General features: G+C 35.5%; 1 pseudogene; it reads right to left on the reverse strand.

Annotated features, from left to right (window-relative positions):
- Positions 1-201: 201 nt before the first annotated feature.
- On the reverse strand, positions 202-1,095 carry LOC715721 (heterogeneous nuclear ribonucleoprotein A1-like; annotated as a pseudogene).
- Positions 1,096-10,568: the final 9,473 nt, after the last annotated feature.

The following is a 10,568-nucleotide window of genomic DNA, read 5'->3' on the forward strand; positions in this document are numbered from 1 at the left end:
AACCTGTTATACAATTAGTCACAAATACAGTCCTTGAGTTTTTTGCCTAAAACTGTCTTCTTTGGACCTGCCACCACTGTGCTTGGCTGAGTTTACAAACCTTTTGTAACCTGTAGCTTCCCTGTCACTTCTCTGGCTCTCCTTTCCTGCTAAGCTTTGTTTTCTAATTAAAATCTTCTTCCACAGCCATAGCTACTGCCACTAACCTTGGTTTTGTGGTTTGGCAACGTATTGGTCTCCACCACCATAGGGGCCAGAGCTTCTGCCTCCAAAGTTTCCTCCTTCCATGGGTCCAAAATTTGAAGACTGATTGTTGTAATTTGCAAAATCATTGTAACTTCCACCACGTCAAAAATTGCTCCCATTATTACCAAATCCATTATAGCCACCCTCACTGCCGCCATATCCACCACCACCACAGTTGCCACCAAAGCCACCACTACCGCTGAAGTTTCCTCCATGAACAAAGTTGTCATTCCCACTGAAACCACCTTCACAACCACCATCAAAGTTTCCAGAAGCACTTCAACCTCTTTGGCTGGATGAGGTACTAGCCATCTCTTGCTTTGATGGAGCTTTCTTAACTTCACAGTTGTGGGCATTCTTAGTATAGTATTTCTGAATGACAGGTTTATCCATGGAGTCATGGTCATCAAAGTTTACAAAGGCAAAGCCTATTTCCTTGCCATGGCCTTGGTTAGTCATGATTTCAATCACTTCAAAGTAGTCTCTTAGGTGATGTTTTTCAGTGTGTTCTTTAATGCCACCAACAAATATTTCTGTCACATTTCAGTGGGCACCTGGTCTTTGAGAATCTTCTCTTGAGACAGCTCCTTTTGGTTCCACAACTCTTCTATCCACCTTGTGTGACCTTGCATTCCTGGAGGCATCCACCTGATCCACAGTGGCATTTGTGACAAACCCAAAGCCTCTGGAGTGCTTGGTGTTTGGTTCTCTTATTATCACACAGTCTGTGAGTTTTCCCCATTGCTCAGAATGGCTCCTCTGACTCTCATCGGTTGTTTCAAAGCTCAACCCTCCAATGAAGAGCTTTCTCAGCTGTATAGGCTCTTTATGAAACTCTGACTTAGGCATGACTGCAGGGAGAAGAGAGATTTTAACAATGCTTCCTGGGCGCCATCCACGGGCAAAAGTGTGATTTTGTAAAATTATTAAACTTCGTAAAAATGTAAAGTATTTTAAGCCAACTAAAAACATAATTTTGCTATTAGCATAATTTCACCATCTGTCAGAATATTCTATCCCTTTGTATAAAAACACTTTTCTATGACCCACTTAATTTTAAATCTTTTGCTTAATATATAAATCAATTTCTGCACATCAAAAACTGTATTAATTTTTACTTTTACCAATTTCTTTTACTTATTTGGATAGTAAAATCCAATTTAACTTTGAGTCCCTGGGGAATATAAAACAAATTTGTTTTATGTTAATTGATGTTTAAATTAAAATGTGTAAGAAATCTGTAACTGAACTTTTTAATTTAAAAACAAAGTTTAGTTTTTTAAAGTTGCCATCAATCCATTTTATTTAGACTTTCTGTTTGGTTCTATAAGGGATCATAACACATTTTTTGTATTGTCAATAGTTCTGAAACATACAAATATTAAAAATTCATTTAACATTTTAAGCAGCTCAAGTTTTGCAAAACTGTTACATATAATGCTATGTACACACACAAATACACACATGCACAATACATACATATGTGCATGTACAATTTTTTTTGAGGAAGACATTCACTCATGATTCATCCCATTTGCTTGCTTTGAATATCAGTGTAGTAAAATGTATTTTATCTCTCATACAGTGTGATAATTGTGAATGTTAAAGTAGTTCTTTTATTATTATGTTTCAATTAAATGGTGCCATCAATGCATTATTTTGGAAAGTAAACAGAGTTTTTGTGCAATATATTTAATTTCTACATAAAAAATAAACTGAAACATTGTTACTATCTTAGTTGGAGATTAAATCCCAAGTCTACAGGCTCACTTTCCTTTCCTGTGAGTCAGCCTATCATCCTCTGTTCATGTGGGCTAGGTGTTTTCATAGAAACATACACATGAGACAGAGCACACATTGAGTGTCAAGAGACAGCCTCTTATTCTTTGACGTAAAATACATTTTTAACAATAAGCACCACGATAATAATAAATACCATGATATTTTTATTATGATAAAAAAATAAACACCATTATAAAAACTAAGTGGTAAGGCCATTTGAAACATAGCAGGGGCCGGGCGCGGTGGCTCAAGTCTGTAATCCCAGCACTTTGGGAGGCCGAGACAGGCGGATCACGAGGTCAGGAGATCGAGACCATCCTGGCAAACACGGTGAAACCCCGTCTCTATTAAATACAAAAAAACTAGCCGGGCGAGGTGGCGGGCGCCTGTAGTCCCAGCTACTTGGGAGGCTGAGGCCGGAGAATGGCGTGAACCCGGGAGGCGGAGCTTGCAGTGAGCTGAGATCCGGCCACTGCACTCCAGCCTGGGTGACAGAGCGAGACTCCGTCTCAAAAAAAAAAAAAAAAAAAAAAAAAAAAAAAAAAAAAAGAAACATAGCAGGACATTCACAAGATAGAAATGAAAGAGGTGAGGAAGAACAGAGATTATCAGTCAAAGCCCAAAAGCCCAAATAAAACAAAGAGTAAAGTATCTTAAAGTGATAGAGAGATGTGCCTTATTACTTTGAAATAGAAAAAGTAATAGAAACAGCAGTGAGATGAAAACTGAGTAGGTTAGAGGTGGGCTATTAATAAAGGGACTTGTAAAGCATAGTGAAGCTTGATAGTATCCAAGTAAATGGATTTGGGGCTCATATTGTTCTTAGTATGTGTCCAAGTTTGTTACTTATTAGATATGTGCACTTGGGCCAGGAACTAAACTTCTTTTCAAATATATGTTTTGGATGTATAAAACTGAAATAAGAATTTTACCTTCTATGATTTTTCTAATAGTAGGGAGATATGGCATATACATACATTAACAGAGTGCTAGAGAAAGTTTAATCCCTTGTGTCTAATATGTATTAATGTTATAAACATTATATTTTGACTTGTATCATTAGGAGTTATGCTGAGAACAACCTCCTCTGCTTAAGTATCTATATCATTATTGGAGAAGAAAAAGTCTTATCATTCTCCAATAATTTGCATGGCCAATATTATGTTGATATATAGCTGCAAAGGACGTAGGATTCTTAATGTTTAATGATGCGGTCTTTGTAATACAATTAAGAAAAGAAGAAGGTAGTTGGAAGAAGTATTGCATAATCCCATCCATAGCACAATCTATAGCACAGGCAAAAAAGCTGTCTATAAACACAATGAGACACAATTGAAAGGTCCTAACATGATGAGTTTTTCCTTTAGGAAGATCTCTGTGGCTATAGGTTAGTGGACTGAAGTTACAGGTGCTAGGAGGCATTTACTTTTTCTGTAACTTAGGAGAGAAGGTCACCAATCAGCAAAAGGTGAAGGGGGATGTGAAGCATTTTAGAAAGACATTTTGATAGAGTTTCCAAGGAGAAAGTGAGTTAGAAGTGACTAGGAAAATAACTATGTCAAAGAGGTGTTGATGTTGAAGATCATGCAACAAACCACCCAAAAATATACATAAATTTTAGAGAACATATTACATCATATTTGAAAATGTAATAGCTTAGAAAAACATTGTCAGTTAATGTATTCAATACATAATTATTGGTTCAATTTATGTTATGCATAGCTAAAAATGACTGAAGGGTTATTACATATATCCTATCTGTAGCCCACAAATTTAAGATCTGCTTCAGGGTAAAAAAAAAAATCTTAAAAAATTACTGAAACTAACTTTATATAACTTATAATAAAGGAAATTATCAGAAAACATTTGAAAGATCGTGTAGAATTTGGGATGGGATAAGCAAATTATCTTCATTGGATAATAAACTCTCATTGAGACCAAATTTTTCAAGACCTTAATTGACAGCAAATGATGTTTTGTTTTTAACATAGTGTTAAATTAATAAATGTAAATTTCCAATATTCTCCAAAGAAACAGTTGATTTATGAAAAGTGAGCATTTCATTGAAAATTTTGCATCTGGTAAATATTATATCTAGGGAATATTTTAAATGATGAGAATTCGTGAAAGATTTGAAAACAAAGTATAAGTAAATGAGTATACTGTGAAAGGAAAATAAATCTTGGAAGCTCATAATCACTAAGCCAAGGGAAAAGCCAAGTCGGGAACTATGACAGACAAACATGCCTCCCATTTTATTTCTAAATAAGATGGCTACAAAGATGAAAAGCTGCATACCACCCTCACAATTTGCCCACAAGGAAATTCCTTGTGGAGAAAAGACAGACAGAACTCAAAGTCATCCTCTGAGGCTCGCCTGAAACAAAAACATATTTGATTGCTTCTTCTGCCCTATTGTTTATGTAAAAATGCAGATACACTGAGCCAGTGTTCAGTGGAAGGCTGATGAGGGACTCAAAAAAATGCATTCTTTTGTCTCTCGTATACTTATGACCTGGAACCCCACCTTAAGTTGTCCTGCCTTACTGGACTGAACCAATGTACACCTTACACATATTGATTGATGTCTCCTGTCTCCCTAAAATGTGTAACAGCAAGCTATACCCTGACCACCTTGGGCTTCTGTCATCAGGACCTCCTGAGGTTGTGTCACAGGTGCATCCTTAACCTTGGCAAAATAAATGTTCTAGATTGACTGAGAGGTGTGTCAGATATTTGGGGTTCACAATTTGGCAACCAATGCAACGGACTCTGAGTAGAGGTGGAGGCGGCTCTGACCTTTCACAAATCTCTTATTGGTGCTTGGTACCAGCTTAAGCTTTCTTTATGGCTCAAACCAATGGGATAATTTGCTGAGGTCTATGAGCTTCCCTCCCTCCAGAGAATCCCTGATCTCCCAAAATCTGGTTGAGATCCAAAGTTTATTTTAACGTACAACTCTTTTCTGGAGGTTTACTTTCTTCCAATAAGGAAGGCAGGTTTTCCTGCTTCCGTAATGATGGAAGGCAGTAACTCCTTTCTGGAGTTTGAATTAGCTTCCAACACGGAAGGCAAGTTTGAATTTTTTTTCTACTTCTACAATGGTAGAGAGCAGTCTTCAGCCTGAGACCCACACCAAGGTAAGTGGCTGAATTAGGGTTTTGGCTTGGCTAAGTTGCGATTAACAGTCAGCTGGTCTTAATTTCTCCTCAGTAATAGTAATCATATTGTGGGGGTATTTTTGTTGTTTGTTCTGGTCTTTCATCAGATTTGACCAACTCCACCTGACTTGGTCAAATCTGAATCAGAATTCCAAATTATGGATAACAAGGCCTCTCTGAATTGGCTAAAATTCCTTACGGCTGCAAAAGAGTAAACACAAAACAAAACAAAACAAAGCCATGTACTTGGTTTCTGTTTTTGCTTCCTGTCTTAAAAATACAATTGTTCTTTCACTTACTTTTCTTTCCCCTTATTCCTCCTTCTCCCTGCGCCATTTTTGGTTCCAAGAAAATCTAGAGAAGGCTTCTAATGACTTGAACGCTGTAAATAAAACAAAGGTACCACTCACCCCTTTTCGGGGTGTTCTGTTTTCTTGTTGGATTCTCAAGAGTTATGGGCAGATTCTTTTTAGGTCTAAAACTATTCTCTCCAGTATTTGTATTACCTGACCCCTTTGGCTTTGGGGGATACCAGAGATTACCTTGTACTACGAGAGGATTTACCATGGTGTGTGTAACGGTGAATGAGAACTACAAAGTTAAAAATGGCTGAGGATAGTTTTCAGGAAATGGTCTTGGTGGTTTTTTTTTTTTCTCCTTCTAGGAAGTTGTTGTTTAGGATTCTAATTCAGAGGTACATTCTAAGAGTATTCTCCATTGCCTTGCCTCCCGAAATTAATTTCAATTGGTTTGTCTGCTCATTTGCATGAGGAACCGAACTGCCATTTTCATAAACAAATGAAAGACTGAGTTTTCTCAGCTCTGAAGAAAAAGAGCATTTTGCTCCTCCCAGCTGAAAGGCGCCCCTGGGTAAGTAGGGGCCAAGTGGTAGTGTCTGGGGGGTTGACTTCTCCTGCCCCTCACAATGTGCAGTGGCCCTACAGAGAATTCCCAACAAAGTTAGTTTTAAAAGGCTTATCCAGGAAGTGCATATAGAAGCTGACCACTCCACACTTTGAGCCCTCCTGGAGGTGCTAGACCAATGGAGAGAGAAACTGAGGCAAGTAAGAAGGTGGAAATGAATCAGTGGTGACACACTATGAAGTCCCACACACAATCAGCACACACGACTCACTCCACTAAAAGCCTTGGCCACAGCTCAGTTCCTCCTTTTAAGAAAAAAAAATGTGAAAAACAAATCATCTATGAATAATGAAAGACAAGACGAATCACTCCTCTCAGGCACCCTATTTGGTTTTATAGTGCCCCTACTTGCAGGTGCTTGTGTAAATGGAAGGGCACACCAGATTTTTCAGTACTCCAGGTGGCTACACATTAGGTATGTTCTTGTGCACATTTTAAATTGACAGGTAAATTGCATTAAGAAAAATTCAGAGCCTGAAGTTCGACCTGCACCTATAAATTTCCTGAGTTCTCCATCACTCTGCTTTCTTTTCTGCCTGTTTTAAGCCAGCTGTTACTTCTCTACTGAAATAAAAATCCACTGTTTGGGCCGGGCGCGGTGGTTCAAGCCTGTAATCCCAGCACTTTGGGAGGCCGAGACGGGCAGATCACGAGGTCAGGAGATCGAGACCATCCTGGTTAACACGGTGAAACCCCGTCTCTACTAAAAATACAAAAAAATTAGCTGGGCGTGGTGGCGGCGCCTGTAGTCCCAGCTACTCCGGAGGCTGAGGCGGGAGAATGGCGTGAACCCGGGAGGCAGAGTTTGCAGTGAGCTGAGATCCGGTCCCTGCACTCCAGCCCGGGCGACAGAGCGAGACTCCGTCTCAAAAAAAAAAAAAAAAAAAAAAAAAAAAAAATTCCACTGTTTGCATCCAATCATAAATTTTGCTATAGTTTTTGCGAGCCAATGAGTTTGTATTAATATCTTATGGCTAGGGTTCTGAAGTAAAAGCTATAGGATCTTTGTTTGCATGAGTGTGTATGTGTGTGTGTGTTTATGTATATGTACATATATTCTGTTACACAGTTTTGGCCACTAGGTACAAAATTTGACTTAAATTTAAAGAATACTCAAAAACTAAATAGTAATCCCAAATGCTTTTCAAGTTCATGTGACTTAAGCAAAATCTTTAATAAGTCAGCTTTAAAATTATTTGTAAAGTAATATTACAAATGTGTTAAGAAATGTCAGTACACATTTTTGTTTGTATTTATTGATCAAGAGATGTCATACTTATTCTTGTCAAATACTATAAGGTGTCAAAATTTGACATAAGGGTTATTAAACTATAAACTCAACCCAAAACAGAAAGATCTTTGCTTGTATAATTTTTTATAAATAAGACATTAATATTGGTTTAGTGAAAACAGCCCTATCTTTATTTAGTACAATAGCCATATATTGACTCTGAAGTTTCTTATGTAAACACCTGAAATTCACAGACTATAAAATGGCTGACAGGCAAATAACTTTAAATGATGACTATCTCAGTTTTCATAAATAATTTAGGTAAGCTAGTAAAATAAAATAATTAGGAAAATGTTATGGGATAAATACTTGTAGAACAATTTGCCATAATTTAGAACCTAAAGTTAAATTAAATAATAGATTTTTTAAAATGGGTATTTTCCAATTAAAATTATATATAGTAGAAAAGCATTTTTTTTCTTTAAAAAAACTGTGTGTTGATGCTAAAAGGTGAATAAATTTGTCTAATTCAAAGCTCATTTAAAGATTATGTATAAAACAAGGTAAAAGGAATGAGGAAATAAGAAATAAGAAAGATGTAAAGAAAGTTATAGAAATATGGGGGCATTTTTGATAAGAAAGCTTAAAGAAAAATAATTTGATATGAGAAAAACTTGTATGGTAAAATTTTGCCCTAGAATAAAATGATTGTCTAAGAAAGAGGGATATTCCAGAAAAACCATGTCCAAGCATGTCATGTATGGTCTGTGAGAGACATAATAAGAGGATTTATATTAAACAACAACAACAACAACAAAAACTTTTCTATGATCTAGTTGTCTATAATTAAAGGAAAATTATTTTTATAATGGTCTTTCTAGAGATTGAGTTTTGATATAAAAAACCCTCTTATATGCTAAAAACAATAAGATTTTTTAAGGTATTGTTTTACTCTTAATAGAATTTAAAAAATATAATATATGCTATACAAAGTTCAACTTTTATCCTGTCTCATTCTCAGCTTCTTTATATTTTTTTGTTTTTTTTTGTTTTTCCTTTCTTTCCTCAGGTTCTGTTTGTTGTGGCTGATGCTAAAAATGTTTTATGTTAAAGGTCTACAGGAACTGCTCTCTTTCAACAAAATATTCTGTGCTTTTGGCTTCAAATCTTTCTGTGAATCCCAAAATTTTCACATATGACCCAGGAAACACCTCCTATGTCTAATTCAAGTACCGCTTACAGTAGATCTGACTTGCAGGTTATCTAAATGTACTCCCCATAGGGAATAGCAGTCACACTGCAGAAGCTCTTTTCTTTTGCCTTTTGGTAACTGGCCTAACAAATTTTGTTTTATCAAAATAATTCCTATGTCATTATTATTAAGTGTTGGTTTGCTTAGAAAACAACTGAGGTTTTTTTGTAATTAAATTTATTGCATCTGTGTAACATTTTGTATGTGCTTTCAAAGTCCTTATGCCATTGAATTACAGTGCTTTGACTCCTAGGTCTAAAAAGAACCCCAAGTCACAGCATTTGCTATTTGCCTGATAAGCAGTATCATATTGTGGCTAAAGAAAGGAATTTAGCATCAGAAAGACCTGGATTTAAATCCTAAACTCACTACTTTCCAATTATGAGGCCTCAGGCAAGGTATTTAATCTCTCTATAACTCAGCTCCCTCATCTTAAAAAGTGACGGCTAAATCTTAAAAAGTGACAGCAGTTAAAGCCTCATCTTCAGACCTAGTAGAAGATGCCAATCAAAATAAAGTGCATTCGTGAGACACAGAGCCAGAAATTAAAACTATGCAACTCAAGGCCCAAGGACTATTGTGGAAGAGGTTGCAATGGCCAATTTTGAGAGATAAATTAAGTTCAGCTTCTCTATAAATTAATCATTAATGTCAAAGGCAAACTGTGCAAGACTGGCATATAGGATTCGGTGTCAGATTAACTAGATTTTCCTGGGGCATTAACCCTCTTTTAAATAAATGGTTATAAAGGTTATAAAAAGGCTTATGTAAATTATATCTTATAGTCAAGGTTAACATTTTACAAATTGTTTATAATATTTGAGAGACAGATCTAATCGGCCTTGTGCTGTCTTTATTAAGACTTACTGTTTGGAAAATTAAGTCTCCCCTTTCAAAAATAAAGGTTTCTGCTTATTTTGAAATCTTTGAGTTATCACTTTGAGTAAATGAATGACTTATTTTACAATAACCTATGATCCTATTTTGTGATATCAAGTGTTTTAAACTTTTTATTTTTGACAATTTTTCAAAATCAAATTATAACTTCAGTCCTCCTCATTAATTATTTATATTAGTCTCCTGAAGTTCAAAAGATACATTATTTGGCTCCCATTTCTGTATAATAAACCATACAGAAAGTATTTTCTAACATGAAAAAGTGTTTAACCTTCTTTGGATTATATTTATAAAGATGTATCATACAGGTTCAGGGAAGTGTTTAGTTACCAATCAGATTAAATGCTGATAGACTCCCTTCACATATATAATAATCAATCTCTCAGAGGACAAGTGAGAAAAAAAGTAGATCCTAAAAGCAGCAAGATAAAAAGGAAAAAATATATAATGGAACTCTGAATACACTCAGGAGTAACTTCTCATGGAAAATCTTACAGGATGGAAGAAAGAGGGGTGATATATTCAAAGTGCTGAGGGAAAAAAGACTTTCAATGAAGAATAGCATACTCAGTAAATCAATTCTTCAGATATAAAGAAAAGAGAAAGAATGTACTAAACAAACAAAAGCTGAGTGAATTTATCAACACCAGTACTCTTTTAAAAGAAATACTAAAGGGAAATCTTCAATCTGAAAGAAAATGTGTAATAAGAAAACATCTGAAGGTATAAAATTCACTGATAAAAGTAAGTATGTGGGCAAATTCAGAATATCGTAATAGTCTGAATACATTGCGTGTTATAAAGCACTCATATTTTTAGCATGAAGACTACAAAACCAAACTATTTAAATAACTACCACAATTTTCATGAAGTAAGCAATATAAAATATGCTAAATGAGAAATTTAAAAAATCAGAATATGGAGGAGAGGAATGACGTTAAAGTGTAGAGTTTTTTTTTTTCTTTTTTTTAACTTTTTATTCATTTGTTTCTTTTATTTGTGATCAAAGCTAAATTGTCTGGAGTGCAAAATAACCTGCTAAAATTATAACTTTTTTTTAAGATTCATGGAAACC

The sequence above is a fragment of the Macaca mulatta genome, chromosome 1 (genome assembly GCF_049350105.2).
Source record: "Macaca mulatta isolate MMU2019108-1 chromosome 1, T2T-MMU8v2.0, whole genome shotgun sequence".
Lineage (NCBI taxonomy): Eukaryota > Metazoa > Chordata > Mammalia > Primates > Cercopithecidae > Macaca > Macaca mulatta.